This window comes from Acinonyx jubatus, chromosome C2, assembly GCF_027475565.1.
Source record: "Acinonyx jubatus isolate Ajub_Pintada_27869175 chromosome C2, VMU_Ajub_asm_v1.0, whole genome shotgun sequence".
Classification (NCBI taxonomy): Eukaryota; Metazoa; Chordata; class Mammalia; order Carnivora; family Felidae; genus Acinonyx; species Acinonyx jubatus.
Genome location: NC_069384.1, coordinates 146,253,600 through 146,271,558, shown reverse-complemented (window position 1 = coordinate 146,271,558; position 17,959 = coordinate 146,253,600). Strand labels below are relative to the sequence as shown.

The window sequence follows — 17,959 nt, the reverse complement described above, 5'->3', positions numbered from 1 at the left end:
TTCCTCTTGCTGCCATATTCCTAAGCACTAGCCAGCAGTGCAACCTTAAATCACTTTTCTTCTCTAGACCTCTAAATGTCCTGAACTGTGCCTTTAAGTCACACTTTTCATTTATCTTTGCTCAGCCTCACCTTCCATTCCCCTGATATCCCCACTAACCCTTTTCACTGAGAGCACTGAGAACTTCTCTTACCTCTTCCTTTGCTCCCACATCTGGACTTACCTGCATCCACCTCAGTCATTTCTTCTGGTCTTGAGTGCCTTCCTCCCACTGAACACCAATCAGTTCCTGTACTGGATTCCATCATTTCTTGCCACCTCATCTATCAATTGTTTGCTCTCTCATCTGTAATTGTGTTTGCTCTCTCTTGTTATGGGCTTCTCCTACCCAAGACTCTTCTACTTATAGAAAAAGTCCCTTCCTAGCTCCTTCATCCTTCCTGTAGTTATTTTTCTATTTTCTCTCTCCCAGGTTTAGGAGGAAAAAAATATGTGTGTTATTTCCATATCACTCTTTGCTCAACCCACAGGTCTCTGTTACTGTCACACTACTGAGACTACAATAGTGAAGGACATCTACTCTCTTTTTTCCTCTTGGGATCATCTCATGTACCCTCATGGTTTTTTACTGTCATCTGTATACTGATGCTCTCTTCTCTCTCTGCCATACTTCTTACCTGAGCTGTAGAACCCTACACTCAGTTGTGTGTTGGACATCTCTACCTCAGTATCCCACAGATTCTACAACATGTCCATAAGTGAGCTGGATTAATCATCTCTTTCCCCTCCTTCCCCCTGCTGTGGACACTCCCCTCCCAATAAGCCTGCGCTTTCTCCTAAATTCCCTGACTTGGCTGGTGGAACGGCTATCCATCCCATTAACCAAATATGAAACCTGGGTAAATCCCTGACACAACTTCCTCCTTTCTCCACATCCAGCCCATGACATCCGAGCAGAGAACTGAACGACGAGGGGCCAGTCCTATGAAGCTCTGGGAAGATCTAAGGTAGGGATGGCACTCTGCCTTTGCTCTCATGGTATTCTGCTCTGACCAAACTGGCCCAGATTTGCCTGACTCCTGTATGCAGTGATGTTAAGAGGATTATTTATACAGGAAAACTTTTTAAAAAAAATTTTTAATGTATATTTATTTTTTAGAGGGGGGAGGGGCAGAGAGACAGAATCCAAAGCAGGCTCCAGGCTCTGGAGTGTGAGTGGGGGAGGGGCAGCCTGCTTCAGATGCTGTGATTCTTCAGATTCTCCCCTGCTTGCTCGTGCTTGCACTCTCTCTCTCAAAATAAATAAACATTTCAAAAAATTTATATAATTTTACATTCCATATAGTTTGTTGTTAAATATGCCCTTCAGTAGAGAATATTCGGTTTTATATCTTGATTTTTTAAGTTAGAAAACTTACAATCTTATATAATCTATATAACTAAAAAGATTGACTTATTTTTATGATCTGTATTTGCACAGGTATGTTAATAGGTTATACAAAAACAGAATTAATCACTGGAAGCAAAAGCTTTCTGTTTATCCCAGGCAAACAACTCTTTCCACCAGGAGGGATAAACATAATTTTCTGCGTGGCTCCCTAGCTGCTTCCTGGCACTCGATATGATGTTGAGTACTGTGGTCACATGTGAACATTGGGTTACAAGCACCCTGGCAGGAGAGCCTCTGTTACGTGTATCTTTGTACCGCCCACAGTGCTAACCTAGTGGTGTCCTGAACATAAGCCTCCAGTAGATACTGGCTGAATGACTCACTGTTGTCTCTCTGCAGAGGTCAGTTCCTCAGTTCAGTGACGCAGGTTGCATTTCAGCTACTGGGGCTGCAATATCCAGGTGGGGGCTGTGGACTCCTGTAGCCTGTTAATTCTCTTGATCACCCACCGTTTACACAGTCGCCCTTTCAGAACCCTCCTCCCTTCTCCCCCACTGCTTTGGATGGTGATTGCTTCTCTTCTTCCCCTTACTCTATATCTCTCAGCAATGATTTAGGGCCATTTTACAGTCTGCTAATTCCCTGAGAATGAGGTGCCTCTTCTGGGAGATACTGCCATCCTCGATGGCACTGCAGATAGGTTTGTGTTGACTGATCTCCAGGCTCTCCAAGTCATTTTGCCCTTAGCCTGATTACAAGGCACCATCTGTTTGTCTCCATGGCTTAATGAATCGAGGGCTCATAAATATAGCTGATATCTAAATTGAATCCAAATCACAGTGAAGAAAGGATAATAGTCTCCTTCGCCAGAGATGGGTGGGCAATTACTTTTATAGCTTTGGAGAAAAATGGATTATGTAGATACTTCACTCAAATTGGTGGCCCTGAGTCACTGTCCCTATATGCTGATGCTTTTGCTCAGGGACAGTAACTTGCCTGCCCTGTTTCAGGAGAAATAGATTATCTACCTGACCCAAGTTCACTCAGTGAATCAGCAGTCAGATTCTAGCCATCATAGTCCTTCTGCTACTTTGGCTTATGAGGGTCAGAAGAATTTTTCAAGCATGAAGAATATTAAAATAACCATTAAAAAACTGACCTAGTAACCTTGGCCTGTTGCCTAATGCAGTATGGCTGATGAGAGGGAAATCCCTTGCAGTGAGATGGCTGAGTGTTAAGTGTACTACACAGGTTGTGATTTTTCTAGAAATTGCGGGGGGGGGGGGTGGCTGTTAAACAGTTTTAAAAGATCTATTGCCACTTCTGGTGAATTTGTTCTTACAGTCAGTGGGATCTGGAATCCTTGAGATCCATGGGCTACAGTGAGTGAGTTGTCTCTGGCCTCCCCCTTACCTGCAAGTATTTTACACCAGAAGGAAGCAGAACCACATGCAGCTACCCAAACAGCCTGTGCTACACCAACACATGTGCTCACTGCCTACCATTGCCATACACTTGACATATCCACGTCTCTGATCATTAAAGCAGCTCTATCATGTAAATATTATTATCCCCATTTTATACGTGAGGAACCTGGGGATCAACATAATTAAGTAATTTTCATGGGTTTCCATTGAGGCAGAGGCAGGATTTGAACCCAGTCCTGTTTAGCTCATGTTTCTGCAATGCTTCGTTGCCGTTCAGTGCATTTTTTTGCCCTCCCTATGCTTATTCTCTGTCTCCTCTTCTGTTTCCCTTTCAGAATCCTTATCAATCACAAGGGTTTTTTGAAATATAAAAGTGTGTGTATATATTATATGTACATATATATTCACAACACATGTACTTTTATATCTATATACCCATATAGATGTAGATATTTATAGACAGATATAAATAGATATATAGATGTATATAACATTAAATGAGGAAAGATATACCCCTCAAATGTTAATGGTTGTTTTATCTGAGTAGTAGAATAATTTGTGATTTTCATTTTTTCTTTGTGTTTTTGTGTCTTTCTCAAACTAGTATTATTGTCATCAGGAAACAGTTTTTTAAATCTTTCACATCCTTTCAAATTCATATGCTACTACCTTTGTGAGTAAAATCTTTCCTGATCTCCACACTAATGCTACTTTCTCTTTTGAAACAGACTCTTTCCCCAGCACTTTTTTTGGTAACATTAGTTATTTATTTTGAGAGAGAGAGGGAGGGGGAGTTGCAGAGAGAGAGGAGAGAGAAAACCTCAGGCAGGCTCAAAACTGCCAGCGCAGAACTCAGCGTGGGGCTCAGACCCATGAACTGTGAGCCCATGACCTGAACTGAAATCAAGAGTACGATGCTTAACCGGCAAGAGCCACCCAGGCGCCACTCCCCAGCACTTTTATTGTCTTGGGTCATTTCCAGCATTTTGCTTTGTATTCTGTGTAACCACAGGTCCCCAGGTCCCACAAATTGATAGAGGAAAGGAGTCGGGGAGGCGCAGCTAATGATAAAAAAGGTAACGGAATAGCTGTTGCTCCATTAGGAAAGCTAGAATCTTCCTGCTGTATCCACTATATCCCAGACTTTTTGGTCTCATCCCCTCCCTGTGGTCCTGGCCATGTCTCTTCCACATTGCTGTTCCTATGACCTGAGTCAGCCATGATGCTCACTCTGTGTGTGATGCTGTCCCCTCTCCTTCACTTGGTACCAAGCTAGGCCCCATTATTCCATCAGCCTCACACCATCTAGGCTGTACCTCTACCCTTCATCACTTTGCTGAAGTGGGACCATCTCCCACCCAGGTTGTACCTTTTAAAAGTTATTCTCCTTCCCCTCATTTTCTTAATCTCTGATATAACCTATTGCACGATGACTCATGTTTTCCGGCTCCTTAATACATCCCCTCCCCAGCCTCCTTGCCTAGAAGAACTTGCCCTGAGATTAGGTTGGGAGCCAGAGAAATCTGGCCCAATCCTTCCCTCTCCTTAGGGGCCCCAGATGGAAGGGTGCACAACCACTCTCTTGTCTGGGAGATCGAGCTGTGATTTTGTTCTATAATTTATTCTAGTGTCTCTCTCCTGGGTGGCTTGTTTGCCTTCATCTCACCAGTCATTCCCTTTCCAGGAAGGCCTGTCTGCAGCAACCAGAACTGGAAGCCTGGTGGCCCTCTTGACATGCCCTGTGCTTGGGTAGACAAGCAGAAGCAACCCTGCTTGGGCTGTCATCAGTCCACCGTGTCCTCTTCTAAGCCTCTCCATTAACTTCTTGGACGGGAGCTGAGGACCAGTCAACTTTGTACACTCTGTGCACTCTGAAGCAGCTCTTAACATAGGATGGTAAGAGCTCCATAAACTTTTGCAGAAGGAATTACTAAAATCTATTGAATTTTGTGCTCTGCTTTTCTTTCTTAACATTATTGCAGCAATCAAATAAAGATGATTAGTCCCACTTTGTTCTATACTAAGTATATCACACTTATTCTAATTCCATGACTTATTTGAGTTTTAAAACATTGAGATATAATTCATATGCTGTAAAATTCACCCCTTTAAAGTTTACAGTTTAGTGGTTTGTTTTTTTTTTTAATGTTTATTCATTTATTTTTAAGGGGGGAGAAAGAGAGAGACACAGCTCAGGGAGGGGTAGAGAGAGGGAGACACAGAGTCCAAAGCAGACTCTAGGCTCAGAGCTGTCAGCACAGAGCCCGACGCAGGGCTCGAACTCACAAACCATGAGATCATGACCTGAGCCGGAGCCAATGCTTAGCTGACTGAGCCACCCAGGTGCCCCTGGCATCCTTTAACTATCACTCCCTCTTGCCCTCTCTACCCCAGAACCCTCCAGTGACTATCAATCTACCTTCTTTCTCTATAGATTTGCCTGTTCTGGACATTTCATAAAAATGGAATCATGTGACATGGACTTTTGTATCTGGTTTCTTTCACTTAGCATAATGTTTTCAAGGTTCATACATATAGCATGTATATGTGTTTCATTAATTTTTGATGGCTAAATAATACTCTGCTGCATGGATATTTCACATTTTTGTTTAGCCATTCATCAATTGATGAACATTTGGATTGTTTCTGCTTTTTGGCTGTTATGAATAGTTTTATTTATTTAACATATACATGTTTTTTTTCTCGAGACCTAATGATTTCAATTTTGGGGGTATATATGCCTTGGTGGATCATATGGTAACTCTATGTTTAACTTTTTAAGGAACTGCCAAATTGTTTTCTAAAGTAGCTGCATCATTCTACATTCCAGAAGCAATGTATGAGGGTTCCAGTTTCTCCACATCTTTACAAACGTGTTATTGTCCATCTTTTTATTATAACTATCCCAGTGGATGTGAAGTGGTATCTCATTGTGGTTTTAATTTGCATTTCCCTGATGGCTAATAACGTTGAGTTTCTTTTCATGTGTGCATTGGCCATTTGATATTTTGGTAGAACAGTAGAACATCCTCCAGACTGATACAAAGGGCCTATGTAATCTATTGGCCAGTGAGAAACAGGGCATGCGGTCTGTCCAGTATGCCTTGGGGTGTGGCCCAATAGCCCTTGCCTGAGGTGGCACTGGGGACAGTCCTTGTCAGCAGCTGTGGGTCGGAATATTTTAAGGCAAATGTAATCTTTTTACTATTTCCCAAATACTTCCGGGACCTCTGTGTCCTGGTTTACAGTGGACCTATTATACTGCATCACATGGAGTCCACATTTCCTCCAGCAGAAGGCCCCTGCCCAGGCTAGTGCACCTGCTCCATGCTCGCCTGGCAGTGTGGGTGGGGAGTGAGTGGACGCGGGCCATACTTGGACAGCTGCGTCAGGTTTAGTGCATACACCCCAGTTATCTTTCCATAGGTCTGCTCCCCACAGGGCTCTATTTCACATAGCCCAGCTTCCTTTGTGCCTTTGCAGGACCCATGTTGTCAACCCTTTTCATGCTGCCCAGCTGTCAGTAGCCAAATTGGTGAGCATGGGTTCATGCATCAACACAATCCATAATGCCCTCAACTCTGCCCAGTGACTACTTTGTCTAGTTCCTACTTTAAAACAAAGTACGTTGGGTCTAGTTGGATGGCAGAGGAATGCCAAATTGGCAGGTTTCCCTGGCAACTGCCATCAGTATACCCTGTGTCCTCTGAAGGCAAGCCTACCCTTTTCTTTACTTAGCGGAGGGGACACATAATGGCAGCAACTTCTGGAAGTTGGGCTGGATTGACATAAGTGACCAGCCCTAGTAATGAGTGCAGTTCATGAGACAGCAGGCTGGTATAGAAGTGCTCCTCTGCAGTAAGTAAGTGTGCCATTTCTGGAAGGTGCTTACCTGGGCACAGGCACTGTTAGGTTTGTGGAACATGTCCTAAATCCATCCTCCTATTGGCAGAGAGATTCGTATCACCACAGGCAGTTCAGCAGTCTTTCCCTGTGTGCAGTGCAAGATAGACAGCTAATAGTTGTTTCTCGATGGGACTATACCTTGTTTCTTTTCAATTTCTTGAGGCTTGTTGTATGGCCTAACATGGTCTGTCCATGTTAGAATGCTCCATGTGCACTTGAGAAGAATGTGAATTCTGTTGTCATTGAGTGGAGTGTTCTACTTATCTGAGTTTCTAGTTACTCACTTTTCACCTGATAAAACACTGGTCATCCTTTGAGTTCCAGGTCCAAAGGATCTTGTTGGTCAGGCCTTCCTTAATACATCTCACCACTTAAAACATACAGTTTCCTTGTTTGAACTTCCATCACTCATAACTGTGGTATATGGATAGGCCAACACCATAACGGTGTTATAAATTCCATCAAAAGTCAGTCTTTCTGTACTCGGATGTTACGGGTTTCTTTTGTGCAGGGACCATGTCTTAACTCTATCTCCATATCCCTGAAAACTTAACTTTTTTTTTCCAAGAATTAAATTTTTTTTCTTCTAAAGAAATGGAGGCAATAAATCATAAAAATATCCTTGAAAAAACAGTCTTTGAAAATAACTTTTCATCTCTTCCAGGGGAGGAAAATCCATCACCTGGTTAGCACCAGGTGGTATCAGTAGTTGATTGATGTTTTTCTTTTTTTTTTCTTGATTTTTTAAAATTTACATCCAAGTTAGTTAGCATATAGTGCAACATTGATTTCAGGAGTAGATTCCTTAATGCCCCTTAGCCATTTAACCCATCCCCCCTCTCACAACCCCTCCAGTAGCCCTCTGTTTGTTCTCCACATTTAAGAGTCTCTTATGTTTTGACCTTTCCCTGTTTTAATATTATTTTTGCTTCCCATCACTTACATTCATGTGTTTTGTATCTTAAAGTCCTCATCTGAGTGAAGTCATATATTTGTCTTTCTCTGACTGACTAATTTCGTTTAACATAATACCCTCTAATTCCAGCCACATAGTTGCAAATAGCAAGATTTCATTCTTTTTGATTGCCGAGTATACTCCATTGTATATATATATATACCACATCTTTATCCATTCATCCATCGATGGACATTGGGCTCTTTCCATACTTTGGCTATTGTTGATAGTGCTGCTAGAAACATTGGGGTACGGGTGCCCCTCTGAAACAGCATACCTGTATTCCTTGGGTAAATACTTAGTAGTGCAATTGCTAAGTCATAGGATAGTTCTATTTTTAATTTTTTGAGGAACCTCCATACTGTTTCCCAGAGTGGCTGCACTAGCTAGCATTCCCACCAGCAGTACAAAAGAGATCCTCTTTCTCTGCATCCTCACCAACATCTGTTGTTGTCTGAGTTGTTAATTTTAGCCATTCTGACAGGTGTGAGGTGATATCTCATTGTGGTTTTGATTTGTATTTCCCTGATGATGAGTTACGTTGAGCCCTTTTTCATGTGTTGGTTGGCCATCTAGCTATCTTCCTTGGAGATACTTATCCATTTCTTCACTGGATTATTTGTTTTGGGGTGTTGAGTTTGATAAGTTCCTTATAGATTTTGGATACTAACCCTTTAACTGATACGTCTGTTGCAAGTATCTTCTCCCATTCCGTCCGTTGCCTTTTAGTTTTGCTGATTGTTTCCTTGGCTGTGCAGAAGTTTTATTTTGATGAGGTCCCAATAGTTCATTTTTGCTTTTGTTTCCCTTGCCTCTGGAGACGTGTTTAGTAAGAAGTTGCTGTGGCCAAGGTCAAAGGTTTTTGCCTGTTCTCTTCTCGAGTATTTTGATGGTTTCCTGTCTTACATTTAGGGCTTTCATCCATTTTGAGTTTATTTTTGTGTATGGTGTAGGAAAGTGGTCCAATTATATTTTTCTGCATGTCACTGTCCAGTTTTCCCAGCACGACTTGCTGAAGAAACTGTCTTTATTCCATTGGATATTCTTTCCTGCTTTGTCAAAGATTAGTTAGCCATACGTTTGTGGGTCCGTTTCTGGGTTCTCTATTCTGCTCCACTGATCTGTGTGGGAGATACAGGAGAGAAGCATCAAAGGAAAAGACTTCAAATTGGAAGGGCTGGAGAAGATGCAAGGCCTTAGGACATGTTTACACAGCTGAACGTGGCTGTGGCTCCTAAGGAACACCTAGAGCCATTAACATTGTCCAGAGCCAGATCCTCCTTCACACCTGACCCTTCCTAGTGTTATAGAAACCAATTAACTTGAAATTCAACCTTGAAAAGCCAAACCATTAGATTGATTAACACACTTGCTTAGCTGATTTTATGCACATAGTCTTTAGCAATTATCCTAATAAGAAGAAGCTTCATTCTGGAGTTGGGGCCTCATTCCCACTCGAGTATGAGGACCTTCACTTAACTGCACTTTGTTTGCGGATTCATCTTTTGCGACTCTGGCCATACTCCCTGCAACAGATCTGAGTGTTTTTGTGCCAGTACCATACTGTCTTGATGATTACAGCTTTGTAATACAGCTTGAAGTTCGGGATCTTGATGCCTCCAGCTTTGGTTTTCTTTTTCAAGATTGCTTTGGCTATTTGGGGTCTTTTCTGGTTCCATACAAATTTCAGGATTGTTTGTTCTAGCTCTGTGAAGAATGCTGGTGTTATTTTGATAGGGATTGCATTGAATATGTAGATTGCTTTGGGTAGTATCAACATTTTAACAATATTTGTTCTTCCTATCCAGGAGCATGGAATCTTTTTCCATTTGTGTGTGTGTGTGTGTGTGTGTGTGTGTGTGTGTCTTCTTCAATTTCTTTCCTAAGCTTTCTATAGTTGTCAGTGTATAGATTTTTCACCTCTTTGGTTAGATTTATTCCTAGGTATTTTATGGTTTTTATGCAATTATAAATGGGATTGATTCCTTGATTTCTCTTTCTGTTGCTTCATTATTGGTGTATAGGAATGCAACTGATTTCTGTGCATTGATTTTATATCATGCGACTTTGCTGAATTCATGGATCAGTTCTAGCAGGTTTTTTTGGTGGAATCTTTTGGGTTTTCCATATAGAGTATCATGTCATCTGAGAAGAGTGAAAGCTTGACCTCCTCCTGGCTGATTTGGATGCCTTTTATTTCTTTGTGTTGTCTGATTGCTGAGGCTAAGACTTCCAATACTATGTTGAATAACGGTGGTGAGAGTGGACATCTCTGTCTTGTTCCTGACCTCAGGGGGAAAGCTCTCAGCTTTTCCCCATTGAGGATGATATTAGCGTTGGGTCTTTCATATATGGCTTTTATGATCTCAAGGTATGAACCTTCTATCCCTACTTTCTTGAGGGTTTTTATCAAGAAAGGATGCTGTATTTTGTCAAATACTTTCTCTGCATCTATTGAGAGGATCATGTGGTTCTTGTCCTTCCTTTTATTAATGTGATGTATCACATTGATTGACTTGCAGGTATTGAACCAGCTCTGCATCCCAGGTATAAATCCCACTTGGCGTGGTGAATAATTTTTTTAATGTATTGTTGGATCCAGTTGGCTAACATCTTGTTGAGGATTTTTGCATTCATGTTCATTAGGGAAATTTGTCTATAGTTCTCCTTTTTAGTGGGGTCTTTGTCTGGTTTTGGAACCAAGGTAATGCTGGCTTCATAGAAAGAGTTTGAAAGTTTTCCTTTCATTTTTATTTTTTGGAACAGCTTCAAGAGACTACATGTTAACTCTTCTTTAAATGTTTGGTAGAATTCCCCTGGAAAGTCATCTGGCCATGGACTCTTGTTTTTTGGGAGATTTTTGATTACTAATTCAATTTCTTTACTGGTCATGGGTCTGTTCAAATTTTCTATTTCTTCCTGTTTCAGTTTTGGTTGTTTATATGTTTCTAGGAATTTGTCCATTTCTTCCAGATTACCTATTCTATTGCTGTATAATTGCTCATAATATTCTCTTATTATTGTTTGTATTTCTGCTGTGTTGGTTGTGATCTCTCCTCTTTCATTCTTGATTTTATTTGTCTGGGTCCCTTCCTTTTTCTTTTTGATCAAACTGGCTAGTGGTTTATCAATTTTGTTAATTCTTTCAAAGAACCAGCTTCTGGTTTCATTGATCTGTTCTACTTTTTTTTTTTTTTGGTTTCAATAGCACGATTTCTGCTCTGATCTTTATTATTTTCTGTCTTCTGCTGGTTTTGGATCTTATTTGCTGTTATTTTTCCAGCTCTTTAACGCATAAGGTTAGGTTGTGTATCTGAAACCTTTCTTCCTTCTTTAGGAAGGCCTGGATTGGTATATATTTCCCTCTTATGACTGCCTTTGCTGCATCCCAGAGGTTTTGGGCTGTGGCGTTATCATTTTTATTGGCTTCCATGTGCTTTTTAACTTCCTCTTTAACTCTTGGTTAGCCCATTCATTCTTTAGTAGGATGTTATTTAGTCTCCAAGTATTTGTTATCTTTCCAAATTTTTTCTTGTGGTTGATTTTGAGTTTCATAGCCTTGTGGTCTGGAAATATGCACGGTATATCTTGATCTTTTTGTACTTGTTGAGGGCTGATTTTTGTCCCAGTATATGATGTATTCTGGAGAACATTCCATGTGCACTGGAGAAGAATGTGTATCCCACTGCTTTAGGATAGAATGTTCTGAATATTTCTGTTAAGTCCATTTGGTCCAGTGTGTCATTCATAGCCATTGTTTCCTTATTGATTTTCTGTTTAGATGATCTGTCCATTTCTGTAAGTGGGGTGTTGAAGTCCCCTACAATGATGGTATTATTATCAATGAGTTTCTTTATGTTTGTGATTAATTGATTTATATATTTGGGTATTTGCACATTTGGAGCATAAATGTTTACAATTGTTAGGTCTCCTTGGTGGATAGACCCCTTAATTATGATATAATAGCCTTCTTCATCTCTTGTTACAGTCTTTATTTTAAAGTCTAGATTGTCTGATATAAGCGTGGCTACTCCGGCTTTCTTTTGTCGACCATTAGCATGATAGATGGTTCTCCATCCCCTTACTTTCAATCTGAAGGTGTCTTTAGGTGTTAAGTGGGTCTCTTGTAAACAGCATATAGATGGATCTTGTTTTCTTATCCATTCTGTTGCCCTATGTTTTTTTATTGGAGCATTTAGTCTATTGATGTGTAGAGTGAGTACTGAAGGATATGAATTTATTGCCATTATGTTGCTTGTGGAGTTGGAGTTTCTGGTGGTGTTCTCTGGTCCTTTCTAGTCCTTGTTGCTTTTGGGTTTTTTGTTTGTTGTTTGTTTGTTTTTGTCTTTTCTCCCCTCAGAGAGTGCCCCTTAAAATTTCTTGCAGGGCTGGTTTAGTGGTCACAAACTCCTTTAATTTTTTTGTCTGGGAAATTTTAGTCTCTTCTATTTTGAATGACAGCCTTGCTGGATCAAGAATTCTTGGCTGCATATTTTTTCTGATTCAGTACATTGAATATATCCTGCCACTCCTTTCTGGCCTGCCAAGTTTCTGTGGATAGGTCTGTTGCAAACCTGATCTGTCTTCCATTGTAGGTAAGGACTTTTTTTCTCTTGCTGCTTTCTTGATTCTTTCCTTACCTGAGTATTTTGTGAATTTGACTATGATATGCCTTGTTGATGGTCAGTTTTTGTTGAATCTAATGGGAGTCTTCTGTGCTTTCTGGATTTTGATGTCAGTGTCTTTCCCCAGGTTAGGAAAGTTTTCTACTATGATTTGCTCACATAACTCTTCTACCCCTTTCTCTCTCTCTTCATCTTCTGGGACCCCTATGATTCTGATGTTGTTCCTTTTTAATGAGTCGCTGATTTCTCTAATTCTTAAATTGTGCTCTTTTGTCTTAGTCTTCCTCTTTTTTCTGTCCTATTATTGTCCATAAGTTTGTCCTCTATATTGCTGATTCGCTGGTCTGCCTCATCCATTCTTGCCACCGTGACATCCATTCAAGATTGCAGCTCAGTTATAGCATTTTTTATTTCATCTTGACTAGTTTTACTTCTTTTATCTCTGCAGAAAGGGATTCTAATCTATTTTCAGCCCCAGCTAGTATTCTTATTATCATGATTCTAAATTCTGGTTCAGACATCTTGCTTGTATCTGTGTTGATTAAGTCCCTGGCTGTCATTTCTTCCTGCTCTGTCTTTTGGGGTGAATTCCTTTGTTTCATCATTTTGAAGGAAGAAAAGGAACTAATAAGCTAAAAAAAAATTAAAATTATAAAATAAAAACAACACAAATAAATCAAAACATATCAAATAAATTATGCTAGATCATAGGTGCATTTTGGTCTGGTTGTTGAAAAGAGCTTAATAGATTAAAGAAAAAAGGGGAAAGAAAAAAAAGGAAAACGTTTGAAAATTAGAAAAAAAATGAATGCAATGAAATAGAATAAAATGAAATGATGGAAGTAAAATAGAATTTGAAAAATTTACAAAAAAGTAAAAAATATAGTAGAAAAAAATTAAATAAAAATATTTTTAATAAAAATTGAAAATAAAAATAAAATTTTTCTCTTTCTGTATTCAAGAAAAAGAAAAAGAAAAAGAATTGAATGGACCAGCAAACAGACTGAAATACAAGTGAAATTACATCATTTTCCCCTAGAAGTCAAACTCCGAAGAATTTTATAGTCCGTAAACTAAGGAGGTGGAGAGACTTGTGGTGTTCCTGAAGTGTGAGGTTGGTCCACTTGGGTGGGGCTTCATGTAATGGCTCTGTTCTCCACGAGATGGCGCTCCTTAGCTTACTGGGGTAGATTGTTGTGGCGCTTTTAGGTGTGTATGCGTGTGCATGGGAGGGGTGAAAATGGCGTAATCCAGCTATCCAGTCTCTAGTATTGGAACTGTGTTCTCCCTGATCAGCAATCTTGCACCCATCCTTTGTCTCCGGTTTCTGTCCACTTCCTGCTTTTATACTGTCTGTGACCAAGCCATCAGGTTGTGAGGCAGCACCTCCCTCCTGGGTCTTATCTCAGATGCAGTGGTGTTTCCCAACCTCTCACTTCTGAGGGACTGCGGCTTTGACCCGCTTAGACCTTCTGAGGGAAGGTCTCACTGAGCAATGGCTGAGTGCTGGCCACACCCAGGAACGTTCGCTGGACCTTGCTGTTGCCGATGCACAGAGACTGAGGTCTGATGCAAGCCCACCCCAGAAAAAGTTCACGCAGTTGTGTTGCAGCAGCATTTCAGGGATTATTGGTAAGTCACAACACACATCTGGCACCAGGCTTCCCCCTTAATGTCCTTGTTCCAGTACCAGTGAATGTGATTGTTCTCTGGGGTCTGCTGGGACCTTTGGCTATGGGGAGGCTGCACAGCCTCTACCAAATGTCCTCCCAGCAGGGGAACCACCTCTCTAAAGGACCCCCGGACCTCACTCTCTGCTCTTGAGGATTTGCCCTTGCCATCAGAGCACTACCAGGTATCTAGCTGTGGAGTTTCAGACTCTGTGCTCCCCCTGTTTATAGAGTCTTAATGGAATTTAAACCCTCTCCTTTCTTCTTTCTCCCTTTTTTGTTCAGTTCCTGTAGCTGTTTCCACTTTTCCACTTTCTTTCCAGGTGCTTTTGGGGGGGGGTGCTTTTTCCATACTCTCCCCCACCTCTGTCCTCTCTTTGCAAGCAAAAACAGCTCCCTGCCCTCCAAGGCTTCTCTCTCCCCTGGTTCACCTCTCTGCACTGTGTACCTGCTGAGTTCTATATTTCAGGTTGTGCAGATTGTTGTGTTAATCCTCAGATCAGTTTTCTAGGTGTGCAGGATGGTTTAGTGTTGATCTGGCTGTATTTCATGGACGTGAGACACAGAAAAAACTTCCGTGCTCTTCCACCATCTTGGCCCCACCCTGAAAACTTACTTCTCATGGTAACTTCAAAGCATTCTTATTGAAAGGATAAGAGAATTTGGTGGCTATTGAACCCCCCTTAAATGTTGAGCTCTAGGCCGCGTACTGTAGAGACTAGAGCAGAAGAAACACAGTATACTCTGCCTCTGGGGAACTTTCAGGTTAGTTAAGATGACAGTTTATCTACATGAGAAACCGTGATCACAGGATCTGACCAGGTGCCAAGACAAGGGCCTTAGGAGTTTGGGCTTGTCCGCTTTGTCTCTCTCCATGCCTGGGAAAGAGTCCATAGAGAGTTTCAAGGTTGGAATCCTGATTTCCAGCTGTTAGTCACTGTAGAATCCTCTGGCAGCTGGTTATCTAGCCTCCACTTGGACACTCTCACCCACAGGGAGAAGCCCCAACACTCTCCACTTAGGATTTGATGATGTTGTTTGCCAACTTTGGGCAGTGAGAGAAAATCAGATTGCTTTTTAGCCTAGATGTATGCATCTTTCAATCTTTGCCTTAAAAGAAACTACAGGCCTGAAAAAAAATGTGTGTAAAGTCAACAAGGAAAGGAAAATAGCTCTAGTCAAAAGGTTGAATTCCAGTGAGATAGGTCAATGGATACTCACATGCTGACGTTAGCTAAGGAATGTCAGATCAAACTCATCCTGAGAGGGTCACTTCTGGGGGGACCAAAATGAATTATTGTATTGCGGACTGTTATCCTTCCAGAGCCCATGTGTATGTGAATGTTCTGGGAAGGTCTGAGGGTATGAGATTTAGAGAGGTGAATTCATTCCATATACCAGTTAGACATTTTATTCTAATTCAGGATAAAGGCTGATAATTTTGGAGCTAATCAGATATTTCTCATCAGGAATGCAGTGTGATAAAGGTTTTCAAGCCAGAATGTAAAACCCTTCTCTAGTAACTTCTCAAAATAGATTTATAATAGGAAATAAAATTATAATATGAAGTACAATACCTGCAATTGTGGTGGTGCCAGTTAAATAAAACAAGGGGATAATACAAGGGCTGGCCCACGGTTTATATAATAGTAGACAAAATGCGTGGTGTCTTTATCACCATCATCATGGTCATGTTGATTTACAGCCACCGAGGGGAGGGGAACACTAAGCCATCTGATGTTGGAGAATTAGAGAAGGGACAGAGCAGGTCTCCTGGTGGGTAACAGATGTGAGCAGGGTGAAAAAGAAGAGATAAGGTCAGCAAAAGGGCCATCGAGGTTGGAATGTGTAAGATATATGATTTGATCAATGCAAAGTACCCAGAAAGTTGCACACCTGGGCTTTGGTAGAGGCAAGGGACAGGAAAACTGCCACCCTTGTGTCCACCTAGGTGTGTCTGGACTCTTACAACTTTCAAACAAGATTAGTTCACTAGAAGCAAATAAATCATCCACATGACTGTGCTCCAGGCAATCACCCCTACTGAATTGATGACTAAGGCAGTCCACCTATGACTTATCAGAAATTCTCTTCCCAAGGAGGTCAGGAGGGAAAATGGGTGTGGTGGACCAGGAATTATGGGCAATTCTAGGTGAGCCAGAGTGAGTCACCTTCCCCAGTTGACTTCTGGCTAATACTGGAGACTAGGTCAAGGGCTTTTGCTTCTGCTGCTCATTCTTTTCACCTTTCCCCCAAATCCTTGCTCTGTCAGCTCTTCGATTTTTCTGATAAGGCTTTGGAGCTGGAGCAGCTCTAATTTTATAGATAGGGCTCCTGAGACCCAGATTGGAGAAGAGATTTGCCCTAATTCCTATAGCACATTGTTTTCAGAGCTGAGAGTGGACCGCCTCTTGACTACCAGCCTCTTGTGCTCTGTCCTCCACCATGCGGCTTTCTTCTTTGAGTCTTTTCCCCATTGTTCCAACTGAGAGGCAAAAAGGACACAAGACATGGCAGAAACTTGAAGAGGTTATCCCTCAACTGTGAAGTGCCCCATGGAACATATAGAGACTAAGGAGGAGTTTGGGAGCAGAGTCTCACCTTTCATGACCCTATCCTCAAGAGAAAAATCCAGTTTCAGGTTACAATTTCTAAAGTGTAAACTCTGAACTAATGAACTCTGTGATGCTTTCATCAATCTCTAATATTTTTCTTGTGGGATTTCTTTTCAAATTTTTGTTTTCAGTATCCCCCCTTTTAAGTAGCTTTTTTAAAATAAAATTTTTATTAAGTATAACTAACATACCGTGTTACATTAGTTTCAGATGTACAATATAATGATTCAACAATTCTATACATTTCTCAGTGCTCATCACATTAAGTGTACTGTTAACCCCCCTTCACCTATTTCACCAACCCCCCACCTCCCTCTGGCAACCACCTGTTTGTTCTCTGTATTAAACTTCTAAAAGTTTGTTATCTTACAACAAGATCCATATTTCTCTCCCCTGATGAATGTCATCTTTCCTGCCTGAATGTCCCAAGGCCTCTCTTCCTCCAGTGAGCACAAAAAAACCTTGGAGGGTCCTTAGGTTGAATCCAGTATCAAAGGGAGTGTGCAATTTCCCTATGTAAAGAATTGGAAGTCCTCGTCTCTCCTGCTGATGAGCACTCCCCTCCTTCCTTTTGCAGTACAGTCCCTATAAACGAAAACATCTTGCTTTTAAACCTTTTCTGTACCCTCTTCTCCCAAAATTTGGCCTAGTCAATGAAGTATAGAACAACACAGACTCCAAGAGGAGCAGAAGTGTAATGCAGGATGAAGCAAGTGCCTGCTAATGAGACCCCTTAATTTCTTACTTTTGTGTCCTCTTCTGGGCCTGTGGGAGCCTTCCACTCCTGGAGAGGCTGCATCTAAACTCCTACCCTGGGCTTTTCAGAAAGGCTTTGTTGTTTCAGGTAAGCATCATAAACTAAAGCTGGCTGTGTATCTGTTTGACTATCTGTCTGGCCTCTGTTGTACCTTTCAGGTCTCAGACTCCTCAGGCTCCTCAAAATCAAGTGTACCTATTTCTCCTCAGGCTAGATAGGTAAGTGTTCTGTAGATGCTCCTGTCTGGGTCAGGAAGACAACTCCAACTTCCCCCAAATCAGTTACTTTACTTTAATTTTTTTTTAAGTTTATTTATTTTGAGGGGCGCCTGGGTGGCTCAGTTGGTTGAGTGTCTGACTTTGGCTTAGGTGATGACCTCCCAGTCTGGCAGTTTGAGCCCCGTGTCAGGCTTTGTTCTGACAGCTCAGAGCCTGGAGCCTCTTTCAGATTCTGTGTCTCCCTCTCTTTGCCCCTTCCCCAGCTCACACTCTGTCTCTCTCTCAAAAATAAATAAACATTAAAAAAAAGTTTTATGTATTTTGAGAGATAGAAAGCATGAGTGGAAGAGGGGCAGAGAGAGAGGAGAGAGAGAATCCAAGCTGGCTGTGCACTGC

General features: G+C 41.3%; 1 protein-coding gene across 9 annotated transcripts in view; it reads left to right on the top strand.

The window, feature by feature from the left end:
* The window catches only part of ACKR2 (atypical chemokine receptor 2), a 57,221-nt gene that overhangs the window by 4,140 nt on the left and 35,122 nt on the right, over positions 1-17,959 (top strand). For 3 of the 9 annotated variants that reach the window (XM_053221568.1, XM_053221567.1, XM_053221566.1), the window contains 2 exons: positions 940-4,713; positions 17,504-17,563. The gene's annotated coding sequence lies outside the window, so the exon portion shown is untranslated. Of the gene's footprint in view, positions 1-367; positions 4,714-17,503; positions 17,564-17,959 lie in introns of those variants that run through there. The other 6 variants (XM_053221574.1, XM_053221570.1, XM_053221572.1 and 3 more) reach the window with 5 other exon arrangements.